Source organism: Staurois parvus, unplaced genomic scaffold, assembly GCF_062004578.1.
Source record: "Staurois parvus isolate SC_StPar_1 unplaced genomic scaffold, SC_StPar_1.0 ptg000187l, whole genome shotgun sequence".
Lineage (NCBI taxonomy): Eukaryota > Metazoa > Chordata > Amphibia > Anura > Ranidae > Staurois > Staurois parvus.
Genome location: NW_028317983.1, coordinates 8,606,490 through 8,625,451, shown reverse-complemented (window position 1 = coordinate 8,625,451; position 18,962 = coordinate 8,606,490). Strand labels below are relative to the sequence as shown.

Sequence of the window (18,962 nt, the reverse complement as noted above, 5' to 3'; positions counted from 1 at the left end):
CAGTATGGGTCACTGACTGGGGTCTGATTGATGATATGATCAATGTCTGAATGGTGAAGAACCTTCACTCAGCACCACCAACACAACACACACTTTTAAGTAGTTTTTTATTATTAAATCATAGGTACAGACAGCATTATCCATCAAAATCTTCAAAACCAAAGGAATGATACAAAAATTGTAGACAATACTCATATCTGTGGTAAACTAGGTTATCTAAGGGATGTACAGCTATCTCAGTTGTACAGTATAGCATATCAAAAGTAAATTGCGCAGTTTACACAAACAACCTAAAGAAAAGAATAAGGAAAACCCTTTCAACAAGCACCATTGGTCATGAAACATCCGATAAAGGAGCTTTAGAGAGTCCACAATTTTCTCTACATTCCTAAAACATTAAACATATGGTCCCAAATTGACCACTTAGCATTAAAAGCCTTAAGGCCTTGGTTACTAAACACAAGGAACATCTCATAGGTAAAATGGAAATGAACTCTATGGATCTATTAGGAGTTAATATATTAGGAGTTCATTGATTTCTAGTTATAAGTCATAGTTAGACAAGCCAACATCAGAATATGGGAAACTACAGTTCTAGATTGAACCGGGCAAGTGTCCATAGACAAAGTGAGTAGAGCGAAGTGTGAGGATGGGGTAGAAAGAATAGCAGCTACTTTGGATCCAAGAGAAAACACTGTATTCCAAAAGCTACATACACTTATACACTCACATACAATGTAAGTTACCCAATCTCCCACATTGTCGCCTCCTTGTCGTCAACATACAGTATGCCCTTTCAAAACTGGTCTGAGCTTGGGAGAAAATGATATTTCAATTATGGATGAAATCTGCCAGGCTGGGGTTCACCCATTGGCTTCCCATATCTCTTGATGACTCAAGACATTTATTTATTTCAGGTACTTATATAGCGCCATCAATTTACGCAGCGCTTTACATATATATTGTACATTCACATCAATCCCTAACTTTCAAGGGTTGTACAATCTAAGGTCCCTAACTCACACTCATACATACTAGGGCTAATTTAGACATATTCCAACTAACCTACCAGCATGTCTTTGGAGTGTGGGAAGAAACCGGAGTACCCGGAGGAAGCCTACGCAGGCAAGGGAGAACATGCAAACTCCAGGCAAGTGGTGCCATGGTTGGGATTTGAACCAACAACCCTAGTACAGCCAGGCGGGAGTGCTAGCTATTTAGGCAGTGTGCTGCCCCATGGGGTGTCTTGTGTATTTCCAAATTCTGTCCCTTCACATTTCGGAGTTTAGAGTGTTCCTGACCAGGATGAAGCTCATCCTGTTTTGAGTGGAAAGCTTTATAGCCACTACAGCAGTTATGCAGACCTGAGAAAACAAGACAGAAGGTCCACCAATAGAATATCCAAATAAATAGAAGGAACATGTTGGAGGATATAACTCCCCAACATTTACCAAAAACATAAATACCAGTTTTGGTTGGACTGGCCCACTGGCTTCCTATATCTCTTGATGACTCCAGCCATGGGATGTCTCTTTTGTAGTTCCTGGCTCTGTTCCTTCACATTTTGGAGTTTTGAATGTTCCTAATCATGTTGGCAGGTTCTAACTCATCCTGGTCTGGGTGGGAAGCCTTTTAATGGCTACAGCAGTTGTGCAGACCTGGGAACACAAGGCAGATATCTCACCTAAAGAGTCTCCAAAGAGATACAAGAAAATTGTTGAAAGGTATAACTTCCCAACATCTAAAAAATATATCATAACCAAAAATGGTGCAGCACATTTAGATTAAATACCCCAAACCTTATACAATAAATGTACTCCAAAAAATACTCCACATATATAATTCTTTACAAACATGCAAAAAAACAAAGTGCATTATCCTAAAGTACAGTAATGAGGTAGATTACTCATAAAGTACAATACTAAAATGTCGGTATAATTCTTCTCTTGTGTATCTTTCAGAGATGTTGTAGTTCATTAAATAATGCATATAACCATAACTGCAATACAGTGTTCTTAAAATAAAGTGCTCTTGAAATGCATATAATGGTGACTGCAATAAAGTCCTCTTGAACCAGGGACTTGTTCCCCAGTCACTCTAGTGCTCGTGTATCACCTTCCAGCACCCCTTAGTGGGCGCCACTCACCAGATCTCATGGAACCCCATACATACATAAGAAGGTCTTTTGCTCTTGTGTCATGCCTCCACAGCTTTCTCCTTCTAGCTCTCCCCCGACTCTCCACCAGCTCCCGGCAGCTCCATCATAAAAAGAGGACTCCCAATAGTGTAATACCGCTTTTATTAGATTTAAAAAACAGTCCAACGCACCAGCATGCAAATAATAAGAATTCAGCTTAGGGTTCCATTGGCTCCGTGCATTCCATGACACTGGAACCTGCGTCACCAGAGGTGACATAAACAGCCGTAGTTAGCGAGGCTCCACCCAGCACGCTTTGTCTGTTATGATGTCTTCAGGGGATCATTGCATTGGATTTGGTTAGATTTTCTGCACTATCGCCCCAAAAGGTAATTGGAGGGTACTCATCAGATAAATTGATATCGGAGATGAAACCAAAAGTGCAGAGTTTGGTGGTTTCTGGTTTTATGTAAAAGAATAAAAAATATATCAATTTTGGAAGGACTAACCCTTTTAAATAAGCAATATAAATGTAAAAAATATAAATGTAAAAACCAGCATTGTTTGCAGTGTTATAGTTGTTAGATGAAGAGCTTGCTGTATCTTCCCACTAATCAGAATTCAAGGAAATAAGTTTTCATTTTTGTAATGCCTCTCCACTCAGTATTCCACTCAGGAAGTTTTCCAACTATTCTTATACGTTAATGAGGGAAACAAAAAGCTCCGAGAAGGTTATTAAGCTTCATAACTCATTCCACTCTGCCTGCAACTTCCCTTTGTCGTAAACAGCAATACGGCAGATTAATAAAGGTCTGAAAATAAATCGCTAGTTCAGACTTTCAAAGGGATTTAAGTGTTTTCCACTTTTTAATGAGGCCCAGCGTTTGGAAGGTATAATGCTCCATCATTGGTTTAAATTGGAGGAATGGTTCCCTACTGTTGGTGACAGTGCAGGAATTATTGCCCAATTGTCAGTGGGAGGAATAGTGCCTCGTATCAGTGGGAGGAATAGTACCCCAAGGGCCAGAGAAAGGTATGCAAAGGGCCACAGTTTTGAGACCCCTGCTCTGAAGCAGGGGTCTTCAAACTTTCTAAACAAAGGGCCAGTTTACTGTCATTCAGACTTTAGGGGGGTCGGACTGTGGCCAGTGGAAGTAGAAAATCTCCTGGCATTAGTGGGAGTAAACAGTGGTCCATCTTTACTGTTAAAGGGATGAATAGTGTCCCGTCATTGGTGTCAGTGGAACGATTAGTGCTCCATCATTGGTGTCAGTGGAAGGAATAGTATGCCATTGTTGGGGTCAAGAATTAATTCTCTGCTGTTGGTCACAGTGGGAGGAATAACATCTCATATCAGTGGAAGGAATAGTGCCTAAAGGGCCATATGTAAAGTAAACAAAGGGCCACATTCGGCCCGTGTGCTGCAGTTTTGAGGCCACTGCTCTAGAGGTATCCTAGGGTTTCATGGAGCCCTGGATGAGAATAGCTGCTGCAGGCTACACTTTTTCCTGGTGGGAGCCTTTCTTGTTTTAATGGTCCTATAAAAGGCTACATAAAAATGCAGTGTGATTTACAATGCTTCAGTTTATATATTTGGACCTTCCAATTCACTAACCCAAAACACGTATTTAGATTAACACAGTCATAAATTGTCTGTTATAAATCTCTGATTCATTCCATTTAAAAGAAGAGAGTCAGCATGACCTTTGTCAGATCTCCATTGGAGTAGTTCAGGCAACTACCTGAGGCCCCAGCTTCCTAAGGGGCCCATGCATGCCCATGTCAGGGTAACTGTACTTTGGGCATACCTTGTAGACCAATGGTGTCATGTTCTGTCCAGCAAAATCCACCTGGACCGGCTGTCAGCTTGACAACAGGGTCTCGCCTTGTTCCACAGGAGCCCCTGCAGCAGTGTAAATGCAGCCTGCTAGCAGTGTTTGCCTTTTTCACTGATAAATACTGGATGTCCTATCAATATTATTGTCATGAATAAAGTATTTGGACGTGTTCTTTTATGTGCATATCAATAAGCTTTCCTTTGATCTGAACATGCCATCAATTTAGGTCTAGATACAGTTTAGGAGACAACGTCTCTTATTTGTTCCCCTTTGATCTATTAGATAATAATTGAAAGTGTTCCGTTATACCTGTTCAATAATTGCACAAAAAATGCTTTTGTTATCTAGTGAGCTTGCAAGTTGCAGCGTACTCTGCAGTAATCTCTCAAGCAGTACAAGACAAGCTCAACCGAGAACTTTGGAAATATCATGAGCCTGGGTTTGGGTAGGAACAGGTCTTTACCATCTTTTACCAAAAGTCTAACTCACCAATGATCTACTAACTGCTAAAACCAATGGCCACTACTCCGTACTCATCCCAACCAATGGCCACTACTCCGTACTCACCCCAACCAATGACCACTACTCCGTACTCATCCCAACCAATGACCACTACTCCGTACTCATCCCAACCAATGACCACTACTCCGTACTCATCCCAACCAATGACCACTACTCCGTACTCATCCCAACCAATGACCACTACTCCGTACTCATCCCAACCAATGACCACTACTCCGTACTCATCCCAACCAATGACCACTACTCCGTACTCTTACTACTTGACCTCTCTGCGGCTTTTGATACATTCGATCCATTCAAATGGCAGTTTTCTGTTTACTTTCACATTTTGTTTTCCATTTTACAGCATTTGATATCATTTTAGCTGAGCAGCCTATCAGTTTCTGCACTTATTTATATATTTTCTCCTCTCCAATGAGCTTTTTAATCAAAGTACGCTGTTTTTCTACACTTTGTCTGGAATGATCCGTTACTCAGATTTCACTGTTCAACAAATTTTTATTTTTTTCCAGTTTTGGAAACAAAAGGATCCATTTCTTAATGAATTTCACATTCTGAGTTCAAATATAACAATGAAATTTGTCAATTGGCTCTAGTTTTTCTGTAAACGGAAAGTTTTCTATTATAGGCGTAATGACTACATAATGCACAATAATTATATAGATAGATGTCTTTCCACAAATATAAAGCAAGTTATATTGACTACATAACAAAGCCTAAATGGCATAATATATTGCATAGGATTACCAAGAAAAATTATAGCCATAAGCTAAGTTGAATCATTTTAATACTTAGGATTCTCACTAGTTTTGTCTTCAGTTTGTGTCGGTTTTGCTTCTCTTGGCTTTTCTCTTGTATTCGAGGAAAGGGCTATCTCTTACAACTGTCCAGCAATAGTCAGCAAGCATTGATGGGCTCCATTTACCTTGATATCTTCTTTCCATAGCTGCAATGTCTTGATGGAAGCGCTCTCCGTGTTCATCACTCACTGCTCCACAGTTTGGTGGGAAAAAATCCAGATGCGAATGTAGAAAATGAATTTTTAGAGACATGTTGCAACCCAGATTTCTGTAAGTCTGGATGAGTTTTTCTACCACTTTCTTGTAGTCTGGTGTTTTATTTTTTCCAAGAAAATTTGATGTCACTGATACAAATGCTGTCCAGGCAGCCTTTTCCTTTCCACGCAACAGAGAAAGAAACTCATCATCATGAATAAGTTTACGAATCTGTGGCCCAACAAAGACTCCTTCATTTATTTTTGCAGCACTAAGTGCTGGAAATTTGCTAATCGGGTACTTGAAACCTGCTTTATTCTTGTCCATTGCCTTAACAAAGTTTTTCATTAATCCCAACTTGATGTGTAATCGAGGTAATAAGATCTTATTGCTGTCTACAAGTGCTGGATAGTTAACATTTTTTTCTCCAGGCTGCAATGACTGGAGTAATGGCCAGTCTCTTTTGGCATAGTGCATTTCTCTCGCACGACTGTCCCACTCACAGAGGAAGCAGCAGTACTTAGTATATCCACCTTGAAGTCCAAGTAGGATAGCAATCACCTTCAGGTCACCACAAATCGACCATTGATGTTCATCATAGTTGATGCACCTTAAAAGCTCTTTCAAGTTTTCATACGTTTCTTTCATTGAAACTGCGTAAGCAACTGGAACTGACGGCAGCTGATTGCCATTATGGAGCAAAACAGCTTTAAGACTCGCCTTTGAAGCATCAATGAACAGCCTCCACTCATCGGGATCATAGCATACGCCGATGGCTGAGATTAAACCATGAACATTGTTACATACAGCAATATCACCTTCCTGGACGAAGAATGGGATCAGATCTTTCTGACGATGACGGTAGAAAGACGTACGAACATCACTTGCTAGGAGATTCCACTGTTGTAGTCTTGACCCCAAAAGCTCTGCCTTGTTCTTCGGAAGATCCAGGTCTCTGATAAGATCGCTCAATTCCACTTGTGTAATGAGGTGTGGTTCAGTGGGTGTGGATGGAAGAAAGTCTGGGTCATGTGAGGTTGACGGTTGATGACTACACGCTTCAGGTTCTTCCTCACTTGACTCAACCACGAAGGATTCTGGTGCTTTAGGAATTGGTAGCCCCTCTCCATGAGGAACTGGACGTATTGCCGATGGAATATTTGGATAGTGCACAGATAACTTTTTCTTCTTATTTAGCCCTTTTGTTGGAGGCACCATACAAAAGTAACAATTACTAACATGATCTGTTGGCTCTCTCCAAATCATTGGCACAGCGAAAGTCATAGATGCCTTTTTTCCATTCAACCATTGCTCCAGTGCCGTCCCACAAGAATTGCAGCATATATGTGGTGCCCAGCTCTTGTCCTGGTCTCCTATCTTGCAGCCAAAATACAAGTTGTAGGCTTTCTTAATCATTCCTGTTATCCTCCTTTTTTGTGAGATAAAAGTTATTTCACCGCAGATATAGCATAAATTATCTGCTTTATTCACACAAGTTCGAGGCATTACTGAGTAGCCTATATAAGCATAAAACGAAATGTAAAGACGCTGTCGAACTACAATCAGCTACAGATACTGCAGCTTTTATGCAGTGAAGTGATGCAATTAAAGGCTAATATTGCATCATCTCAGTATACATGCAATTTTCTATTGGTCACCAGTATCAATTGCGCAATATGCAGCTGAAGTTGCATCATAATTTTGAATGGCTTACGTCATTAGATGGGTGAATATATCATGGAAACTAGAGCCAATCAACATTTTTTAGGGTCATTTTCGTTTTCAGCACCCCGAAATTATGTAAGATTAGCTAATTTTATGCCCAAAACTTTTTACCTGTTGAACAGTGTTTTAGAGATATATTATATATAGAGGTATATCCCTTTCAGCAACACTGGCTATATCCATATGAACGTCCAACCTCCAGGAGACACAATATACCGGGCAGAAAACAAACCTTCCTCACAAATTCAGTATGCAGTGTCTCTCCAAAGAAAAGCCAAAGGGATCTGCAATAATGTTCTGCCATAAAAAAATGTTCTTTATTAAAACCCGACCGGTACTTACATAATAGGAAGAAAGAAGAGCGCACAATCATACAAAACGCACTCATATCTACATCTCATTGGTTTCTTTGTATTCCCACAGATGAGGTGCCCAGTTTTTATTTCTGGGGCCTGTTTGTTGCCACCTTAGGCAGACTGTAATGGTTATTATATGTGATTTATTTTGTTATTATATACAGTACATGTTGTTCCTTAAAGCAGTTAGGGTGGATACTGTCATCTCTAGGTGCATGGAGTACACTCACAGTCCTAGAAAGCTGTACTCTAAATACATATATGAGAAATGTTTTGCCTGTCAGAAGATTTTTATATCTGTTCATCCATTGCTGGGATTTACACAGCTCTGCCAGACAGCACAGCCAAGCAGACAAGACTACTTACAGATAGGAAATACAGTGGTGTCCTCTGTTCACCCCCAACCGTCTGATTGGATGGTGAAACAACAACAGCAGACTGATTAGGTCATCTCTCTGATCTCTTCTCCTATCAGTATGTTCTATGTTGGTACATGTGCATGCAGCACACCTGATTGGCTCTCGGTTCTGCCCCTTCTTCTTCCAGTGCTGCTGCATAGTAAGAGGCTGAAACCAAATCAATTTCAGGCACTTCCACTAGTGGCATTAAAACACACATTTCAAAATTTATTAAGCCCTTCCTGTCGGATGTATGTATATATGTGGCAGCACAGAGATTGGCCGTATTCTGTGCCTCCACGTATACGCATACCTGTTTTGTGTTGGCAGCATGCCCCCAGCACTCTGACAGTACCGTCACTGACAATTGGAAGCTGGTAGGATGGGCTTCCAATTATCTAATCATCCAATCACAGTGATCACATGGTGCGGAAGCTGAGCAAGCAGGTAACGATGCTCCGGTGTTACTATCTCTTAAAAGGCTGGGAAGAAGGGGTTAATGAATACAGAGTTGCATTCATTTGTGTCTATTATATCTGTCTGGAGATTAGTCCAAAGATGTACAGTTTTTATTCAACTGTGTGTGGCAAAATATCCTAAAAATCCAGAGCTATGAACAGGGGATTATAAGAAGATCCTGGGATTTCCCGCTGTAAACGCATGTGTTCTGTATTGCAGACATCTAGAACTGCATTCACCTGATGCCAAGCATACTGCGGTGCTGCGAGCAAAAGATCCTGCGGCGGCCCAGACCTGGTTCAACGCAATTCACGGGGCGGTGACGGAACTTCTTCCCAAGGTGATGGCCGAAGTCCAAACTCAGCTGAGAAAAAACGGAATCTCTGGAAGTCATGAAATTCGACACATGGGCTGGCTAGCAGAAAAGGTCAGTTTGTTGTGTCTTTGGCTTTATATTGTTTATCTCACGAGCTAAATGACCACAAAAATGTCTCATCTGAAGTCCCTTTAACCCTTTTCCGCCTACTCCGGTGTCCTTGTACAACGTTCTGAGTGCCTGGGGGGCGGGAAGATTTTCGATCATGTGACTACTGTGTTTGGCTGTCATAGTGGTCACATGATCAGGAGTCGTTCCACTGGCTATGGATTATTAGTGAGGGCCGAGAGCTGTCTTTGACAGCCCAGTGTCTGTGCTGGGAGCTTGCAGTGAGCTTGTTCTCAGCACAGAAACATTGGCTGCCCAACAACGCACATGTGTGGGTGTTAAAGCCCGCCCTTGCGGCTGCAAATATGTGTTATTTGGGTGACAACAGGTTAAAGTGGAACTTAACCCCCCCAGGTTTAATTTTACTGTAAACCCCCTCCTACCTTGTGTGCTGGGGTGAACTTAAATAACATACCCAGCCATCAACTGCAGCATTGCCCTGCAGTAATCTGCTGAAAGCGGAACCCACAGGGCCTTGTGCCGCCATCATTGGAGCCAGCTTTCTCTTCCAAGTCCTAGCAAGCAGCTCCCGATGACACTCCACTGAGCATAGACAATATTCGTAGTCCTCCTGGGCTTAGGTGAACCTGTGGCTAAAGCTGCTAGTACCTAACCATATACCAGAAATGGTCATTCCAAAGTGTAAAGTGAGGTGCAGCTCTAATAACTAAACTATATGTAAATCCCAATGTGCTTCTGCCTTCCTCGCTTAGGCAAGAGTGACATCCTCCCCACCCCACCTGAAGCCCCCTAGGATACCAACATCATGTATCCCAGGTGGCTTTGGGGCTATGTACAATACGCTGCGCATGTGCAGTGGAGTGTAAAGTGAGGTGCAGCTCTAATAACTAAACTATATGTAAATCCCAATGTGAATAAGTGGAGATCAGTAAATAAATGAGTGAACAATACTATAATACCCAGTGACTATATTAACAGCATAAGTGACATCAACCCCAAACTAAACATCTACACCGCCTCTCCTAAATGGGTGAAATCAACATAAAAAAATCTATAAATACAATAATTAAATACACATACATATAATGAATGCCGTGGTACTGGATATGAGCCTATTACACAACACCAGTAAATACATATCATGTGGTGACATAAACGCATGTATGCATTACATTCCCAAAACCAACTGATGTGAAAGAAATGGCAGTGATCCCACTAAGGGATAAGAAACAAAGTGAATCAGTGAAAACACTCCTTGTGGTAAACGTATGAAAAAGGGAAGAGGAATCAGATTATAAACGCATGTATACCTACATGCTCAAGGATAACTGGTGAATAAGAACAATAGCAGTGATCCCACTAAGGGACAAAGAAAGTGAATGCGTGAAACCACAAATTGTGGTACTTGTGAAAAAAGAAAGAAGTCAGGCTCACCGCCTGTAAATCACTAACAATCACTAAATGTACACAATTGTGACCCCCCTACTGGGGATAAGTGAACAGAAAACCTATAAATAATGAAGTGATTTGTAACCCCAAATGTAACCTCTTCAGCACATGTCTTTTTTCCAACAGTGGGACTTTGCGGGGGCTTCTTGCAGATAGCTTGGCTTCACATAGGCGTCTTCTAATTGTAACAGTCCTCACAGGGAACGTCACACCTTCTTTCATCTTCCTGGAGCTGATTGTTGGCTGAGTCCTTGCCATTTTGGCTATTCTTCTATCCATTCGAATGCTAGTTATTCGCTTTCTTCCACGTCTTTCAGGTTTTGGTTGCCATTTTAAAGCATTTGCGATCATTTTAGCTGAGCAGCCGATCATTTTCTGCACTTCTTTATATGTTTTCCCCTCTCCAATCAACTTTTTAATCAAGGTACTCTGTTCTTCTGAACAATGTCTGGAACGACCCATTTTCCTCAGAATTTCAGAGAGAAATGCACTGTAACCAGCATGTCCAACTTTGCTGCCTTCCTTCCTTAAATAAGGGCAATAATTGCCACCTGTTTTTCAAAGAATGAATGACCTCACTAATAGAACACCACACGGCTATTATTTTGAACATGCCCCTTTCAATGAGTGATTCAATGACACAGAATCAGCAGCATGCATGTCATGACTGTTAGGTCTGTTGGATTTCTATTACTCTACTACACCTGCTAGGAAATTATTTGCCATGTAGAAATATCATTTCTACCAAAAACCATGTAGAAATATCATTTCTACCAAAAACAGTGATTGATCCAGTTAGTGATGTCTGACTGCTAATATTTTGAACACAACTGAATAAACTTCACAAGATCTACAAGATGTCTTATCGATTGAGTCACTGACTGGTATCCAACTAAGATTGAAGTTATCGCTATCTCATCACAACTGAGCCATCACTTCTAGGACCACTGAGAGGAGGCTGCATGCAGGACCTTGCCCACCAGAGAGGGAACTGACACAGCGTTGTACCTGACATCCGTTGGAGAGAGTCCGGGTTCCAGACCGGTGGTGTTTGATTATCATAAGGTGTTTTAACCCTGCAGGGTCACCGCATGGAGGTGAGGGGCCATTGCACCTAGAGTGGGATTTATAGTATCCTGTTGCAGATTTATGGTGATCACAGGACTACAGAACACCTCCACCATTTGCATGGTTCTGGACACCTTCTGTAGATTGGACATTTATTTCACCTTTTAGGACACGTTAATAATTTTGTGTTTTGTTTTTTTCTGTTCATGTTGATTGCTGGATTATCCATGTTTATTTATGTTTGTGGATACACGGAGAGTGTGAGGCACTGTTTGCCGTCACTTATTTCTCTGCTTATTCAGAACCCCCCATTTGGGGTTACAAATCCCTTCATTATTTCTAGGCACTATAGCCTATGTTTTCTGTTCACTTATCCCCAGTAGGGGGGTCACAATTGTGTACATTTAGTGATTGTTAGTGATTTACAGGCGGTGAGCCTGACTTCTTTCTTTTTTCACAAGTACCACAATTTGTGGTTTCACGGATTCACTTTGTTTGTCCCTTAGTGGGATCACTGCTATTGTTCTTATTCACCAGTTATCCTTGAGCATGTAGGTATACATGCGTTTATAATCCGATTCCTCTTCCCTTTTTGTACGTTTACCACAAGGAGTGTTTTCACTGATTCACTTTGTTTCTTATCCCTTAGTGGGATCACTGCCATTTCTTTCACATCAGTTGGTTTTGGGAATGTAATGCATACATGCGTTTATGTCACCACATGATATGTATTTACTGGTGTTGTGTAATAGGCTCATATCCAGTACCACGGCATTCATTATATGTATGTGTATTTAATTATTGTATTTATAGATTTTTTTATGTTGATTTCACCCATTTAGGAGAGGTGGTGTAGATGTTTAGTTTGGGGTTGATGTCACTTATGCTGTTAATATAGTCACTGGGTATTATAGTATTGTTCACTCATTTATTTACTGATCTCCACTTATTCACATTGGGATTTACATATAGTTTAGTTATTAGAGCTGCACCTCACTTTACACTCCACTGCACATGCGCAGCGTATTGTACATAGCCCCAAAGCCACCTGGGATACATGATGTTGGTATCCTAGGGGGCTTCAGGTGGGGTGGGGAGGATGTCACTCTTGCCTAAGCGAGGAAGGCAGAAGCATGGGGTGTGTTTGCCTGAAAAAAAAAAGAAAGAAGTACAGGAGTTGGATAAAAATATGGAAACACTACATGATTTGCAGGTGTGAAAGTAACGACATGGTTTGCGTTGAAAGCGGAAGTGACGTAACATTCTTTTGCTTCCGCTGTGTGATGAGACACCTAGCTAACAGGTGGAAAGCCTCACGTCTGTCATTTACTGCGTGCGCAGCTAGTAATATGGAGTCATGTCAGAGCTTACTGAGCTTCAAAGAGGGCAAATTGTTGGTGCCATTTAGCTGGTTCCTCTGTGACTGAAGTTGCCAATTTATTTGCCGTGTCACGAGGTACAATATCAAAGGTTATGGCGGCATATACAGTTTGTGGGAAAACAATGTCTGGGCAGCCATATCTTGGTATTCTGCAGGTCCCATTGTCACCTTGAAAGATAGAGTCACTGCCAGTGACTATGTACAAATTTTGGCAGACTATGTGCACCCCATGGTGCAGACATTGTTTCCCGAAGACCGCGCCATTTACCAAGCTGACAATGCTCTGAATTCACACAGCTGGCGTTGTCAAATCACGGTTTGGCGAGGATGCAGACAAGGTTTCACACCTTTCCTGGGCGCCACAGTCGCCAGACCTCCATATCATAGAGCCATTATGGTCAACGAGATTTGGGCTTGTTTTCCGCCTCTTGCATCTCTGCGAGAACTGGAACGATTTTTGTATGAAGAGTAGTATCAGATTCCATTATCCACCACCCAAGACTTATATTTCCGTCAATTCCCAGGAGAATTCAGACCGTCTTGGATGCTAAAGGCAGTCCAACACTATAGGAGCTAATGATTTTGTTCTTTTACCTAGTGTTTCCATAATTTTGTCCAACCCCTGTAACTGGGACTGAAGGTTCGTATTAAAATCTTAGTAGTTTGACTTCATCGTGTTCTTGCTCTATATCTGTTTAATGTGCTGATTGTCTGCTTGTTATTTGGGTCCACTTTAAACTATGATCAGTTACTTAGGCGGAGACCTTTCTCTGCCACCTACTGGAATTTGTCATTTCTGTGCAATGTATGCGATTAAAGAGGGGACTCCGTATGCAGCTTTCATTGAATGTTGCCACTTCACAGCAAGCACTGAACACATCAAATATGCCACAGTCTCCTGGGAAGTGTAATTAGTCGGTTTGTTTGAATATGGGGTTTTACTGTTACACTTAGGAATCGGGGGAGGCTGAGGATAGGCCACTGTAGCTGACAAGCCCCCTTTGCCAGTCACACTTCGTGAACAGGGGATTGTGGCAGCTATGCTGTGTCTGAGATCAATGTTAGTGACGCCCACTAATTGGGCATTCGTCGGGGAGGAGCAGAGAAGCTGGAAATTAAGGAACCAAAAAGAGATTTACTTCACATTTCAATACTGTTTCATTGGAGAAGTGAATACAGGCATTTAGACATGCAAGGATGGATCTGTATTTATGTTTTTAATTCCTTCAGGAGTTAATTTTTTAAGGCCCAACACTGGAAACACATTTTAGTCGGTTATTGTGTACCGAGAATACTATCTCTACAGTCACTGACCTTACATTTTCCAAAATACAATATTTTTCCCTAAAGCGGGCCTTTAACTACCTGCCGACCGCAGATAGCCGAATGACGGCTGCACTGTGGACACAGCTGATCACTTGACGTTGTAAAAGGCCAATCACAGCGGCCTTTTACCACGTGATCAGCTGTGTCCAATGACACGCTGATCACCGGGAAATGCAAATGCCGGTTCTCGGCTGCACTTTCCTCACGCTGTCAGATCGTGAGGAAAGTACTGCCGAAAACTGGCATTTGTCAGAGCGGGGATCGGCACCGATCATCGGGGGTCACTGATCATCAGTGCCCTGATAATCGGTGCTCAGCAGTGCCACACACAAGTTCCGCCCAGCAGTGCGCCCACCTGTGCCCAGCAGTGCACACGCCTGTGCCCAACAGTGCGCCCACCTGTGCCACCCACCAGTGCCACCCACCAGTGCCCATCAGTGCAGCCCAGCAGTGCTGCCAGTCAGTGGCCAGCGGTTGTCAGTCAGTGCCCAGCAGTGCCGCCAGTCAGTGCCCAGCAGTGATGTCAGTCAGTGCCACCTATCAGTGTTGTCTATCAGTACCCATTATCAGTGTCGCCTATCAGTGCCACCAATCAGTGCCACCTATCCGTGACACCTCATTAGTGCTGCCTATCAGTGCTGCCTATCAGTGCCCTTCAGTGCTGCCCATCAGTGCCGTCTATCAGTGCCTATCGGTGCTGCCTCATCAATGCACATCAGTGAAGGAGAAAAATTACCTGTTTGAAAATTGTTATAATAGAAACAAAGAAACTTTTTTTTTTTTCTTCAAATTTGTTTGCACTTTTTTTGCTTATAGCACAAAAAGTAAAGTGCCCAGCGGTGATTAAATACCACCAAAAGAAAGCTCTATTTGTGAGAAAAAAATTATAAAAATTTCATATGGGTACAATCTTGCATTACCGCGCAATTGTCAATCAAAGTGCGACAGCACTGAAAGCTGAAAATTGGCCTGGTAAATAAGGGGGTATAAGTGCTCGGTAGGCAAGGGGTTATATGGAAGATGGACAGTCTAGGTGTTGATAGACATCGTTTATGTATTTACTTTGTACAGTTATTCTTATTTGCTTTTTATGAACACGTAATTTCCAAAAGTTTTGCCCATTTATAACAGTCCCTGAGCGATTTCTCTGCTCCTTTTTTGTTATGTTTCCACAGAAGTTGAAGCGTATCTGAACCCGAGAACAAAATCTTTTCCAGTTTACCAATCTTTAGATTTGGTGGCTGCCATTGTTTCATTTTTATTAGGATTATCTAGTTTTTATGTTAAGCTGGTAATCATGTTCACTTCCTGTCCTAGGGTGACAACACTCAATGTACTATATCTATTGTAATGTTTGGGGGGTTTTTAGCTCAGGGTAGCGTTCACCAGCAAGTAGAATCCACACCAGAAATTGTTGTTTTAGAGTTTCTGGGCCCAATTTTTATTAAAGAAAAAAAAAAAGTCCATATAATGTATGTTTGCCACATCAACAGAAAATAACCAATCCAGCCTCCTGGCTTGCACTTGTAACAAACTAGTTGTTCAGCCTCCTGGCTTATGTACAGCAGTTCTGCTCAGGCCTTCCACTATAGACCCTCGTCAGTCCCCCATAGACCACTTCCTCGCCAACACTGTCCACACAGCTGGCAGCCCCTTGCTGCCCTGATCCTCAGGCTCTGGACTCTGTCCTTTCCAATGCACATATGCACTCCTCTGGATTCTCCCTTGCACATACCTGGATTCCTCAGGAGGATAGAGCCCAGAACCCTGGTTCTATCTCTACAAAAAGCCCAGAACCCACCTGCATAATCAGTGTTCTGGCTATTTTTCAGAAATTTTTCCCAGGTGAAAAGCCTAAAAATTGCCAACTGGTGTCACTATGGTACCACCGAGCATCATGACATCAAAGCCTCTCAGGACGCTGGATGGTACCATACTGACACCAGCTGGCAATTTTAGGATTTTCACCTGGGAAAAAGTTCTGGAGGACACATTTTGTGCACAAAGCAGTTTTAACATAGAGTAAATGTGAGTGCATTACTTTTATTAATGAAAATGATTTTTAAAGGGTAATACACTATGATTTGATGTATTCCTCTATAACCATTGTGGAAGGGGAGTTTATCGTCTGAGTGGAGAAGGACCCCAAACAGCAGGATACCGTCCCATCCACACTTTGGTCCATTTAAAGGGACACAAGCGCTATATGACCTTACTTAACGGTTTGTTCATTATTTGAGGTGAGAGCACAACCGGTGGGGGGGCACATTTATGCAAGTTATTCGCACCAAATACTTTTTAAGAAGCACGGGATAGTATACGGTAAAGCAAAGTTTGCACGTTTGAGGGAACTCATATATGGATTTTTCTTTTGACTGCTTATAACAATCATATGGACACTGTTGTTGAAAATCATCATTGGTTTATTCACTTTTTTATTTATTTTGATATATAACTAATAGTAACTGGATGCACAATTACATATATTTATATTCATTTATATATTTTGATATGCATTAGAAATATTAGTGATTGGATACACATATTATTTTTGAATTGAAGAACGGCACATTGTGGGGTTTTGGGACTACAGAACACCTCCCCCTTTCTCCATCTATGCAAGGCTAGGTTCACACCCTCTCTATGCTTTTTCTCTAAAAAGTTATTCACTATAGCGTATGGATGTATGTATATTAATAGCCAAAGGAATGACCGTTTCTGGCCTTCCCACCCCTTTCTCATGCTCAACGCACATTTGAAATTGTGAAAGGGCAGGGATTCCCAAAACTCAAGAAGCGGCTAATTAGGCGGTCGCTTAAAACCTCACCCTCACAGGGGCTTTGCGGCAGCATAATTTTCCTAAGGCAAAGTTCACACTTGTCTGGTGTGAATTTCCTGGTCATTTTCACTGCCAATTTCCAATGCAGCTATTCAGCGGTTCAGCTGCGGTTTTCAAATATGGTTCAGATGCAGATTTATGGCGCTGGTTGCCACTGGCGTCTTTAACAATACCTGCTCCACTTCAGGTCCAGACACTTGCACCGCCTTCCAGTCTAGGACAATTTTCAGCTTTCAGCACTATCACACTTTGAGTGACAATTACTCAGTCATGCAACACTATACCCATATTACATTTTTGTCTTTTTATTGTGACAGAACTTTCTTTTGGTGGTATTTGATCACCACAGGCTTTTTTATTTTTTGCTATATAAACGAAAAAATATTGGAAAGTTTGAAAAAAACAAAACATCTTTTGCTTAGTTTTTGTTATATAATTTTGCAAGTAGATAATTTTTCTTCATAAATTTAGGCCAAAATGTATTCTGCTACATTTTTGGGATAAAAATAACCCAAAACAGTTTATAATATTTAGTCTGTGTGAAAGCTATAGAGTCTATAAACTATGGGATATATATTTGAAATATATGGCATATGGCTGTGATCGGGATGCTGGTATGGGGTGTGGCTGTGATCGGGATGCTGGTATGGGGTGTGGCTGTGATCGGAATGCTGGTATGGGGTGTGGCTGTGATCGGGATGCTGGTATTTGGTGTGGCTGTGATCGGGATGCTGGTATGGGGCTTGGCTGTGATCAGGATGCTGGTATGGGGTGTGGCTGTGATCAGGATGCTGGTATGGGGTGTGGCTGTGATCAGGATGCTGGTATTGGGTGTGGCTGTGATCAGGATGCTGGTATGGGGTATGACTGTGATCAGGATGCTGGTATGGGGTGTGGCTATGATCAGGATGCTGGTATTGGGTGTGGCTGTGATCAGGATGCTGGTATGGGGTATGACTGTGATCAGGATGCTGGTATGGGGTGTGGCTATGATCAGGATGCTGGTATGGGGTGTGGCTGCGATCAGGATGCTGGTATAGGGTGTGGCTGCGATCAGGATGCTGGTATAGGGTGTGGCTGCGATCAGGATGCTGGTATGGGGTGTGGCTGCGATCAGGATGCTGGTATGGGGTTTGGCGGTGATCAGGATGCTGGTATGGGGTGTGGTTGTGATCAGGGACACAAGGAAACTAAACTGGGGCCCTGGGGAGGCTGGCAGTGCAGTGTGTGAGGGTACAAGCAGCCTGACATTCAGTGTAAACTCACACACTGCAGGATCGTTCACACTGAGAGCAGAGAGAAGCGATTGGTCACAGCAGTCACATGTGATACACCACGTGATCGCCCTAACACAGCGGTAATGTGATCCACTGTGTCTGGGCGACACCCCGATCACCGGGTTTCGTGGTGATCGCTCTGTGAGCTGCACACGATGCAGCCTAACGTACAGGAACATTAGCCCGCATCGGCGCTGCTTCCCGTCTGCCGTCTATGTAGAATGGGCGGACGGGAAGAGGGTAAGGGGGGGGGGGGGCAGGTAGCTGGCTTCTTGTCCTGGTTTGGTATGGATTTTGAGGGTAATCCCATGCCAAAAAAAAAACCCCTTATCCGAGCATGTGGCCGGGCTGGCCTGTAAAGGGGGAGACCCCCAGATCCTCCCAACCCAAACCCCCCCCCCCCATCCATGTGAATGACTATGGGGTGCATTGGGCATTTTTTTGCTATCTGTCACTTCGCTTTATCTGGCAATAGCACGGTCATGCAACGCTGTACACGAATTATATTTTTCATTTTTTTTCCCCACAAAAATAGAGCTTTCTTTAGGTGATATATGAACACCACTAGGTATTTATTATATAAATGAACATTTTGAAACAAAAAAAAAAATATTTTTAACTTTTGTTATAAAACATATCCAATAAAAATGTAAACAAAAATCAAATTTCTTCATAAATTTAGGCCAACATATATTCCGTTACATGTTTTAGGTCAAAAAAAAAAAAGCAAATCAGTAAATGTGTATT

The 18,962-nt window shown here is 42.1% G+C and overlaps 1 long non-coding RNA gene across 3 annotated transcripts in view; it reads left to right on the top strand.

Annotated features, from left to right (window-relative positions):
• Positions 1-18,962, top strand: part of LOC149462064 (uncharacterized) — a 443,072-nt gene that overhangs the window by 91,279 nt on the left and 332,831 nt on the right. For all 3 annotated transcript variants that reach the window (XR_016312738.1, XR_016312736.1, XR_016312737.1), the window contains exon 3: positions 8,650-8,857. This is a non-coding gene — a long non-coding RNA (uncharacterized LOC149462064). The remainder of the gene's footprint in view (positions 1-8,649; positions 8,858-18,962) is intronic.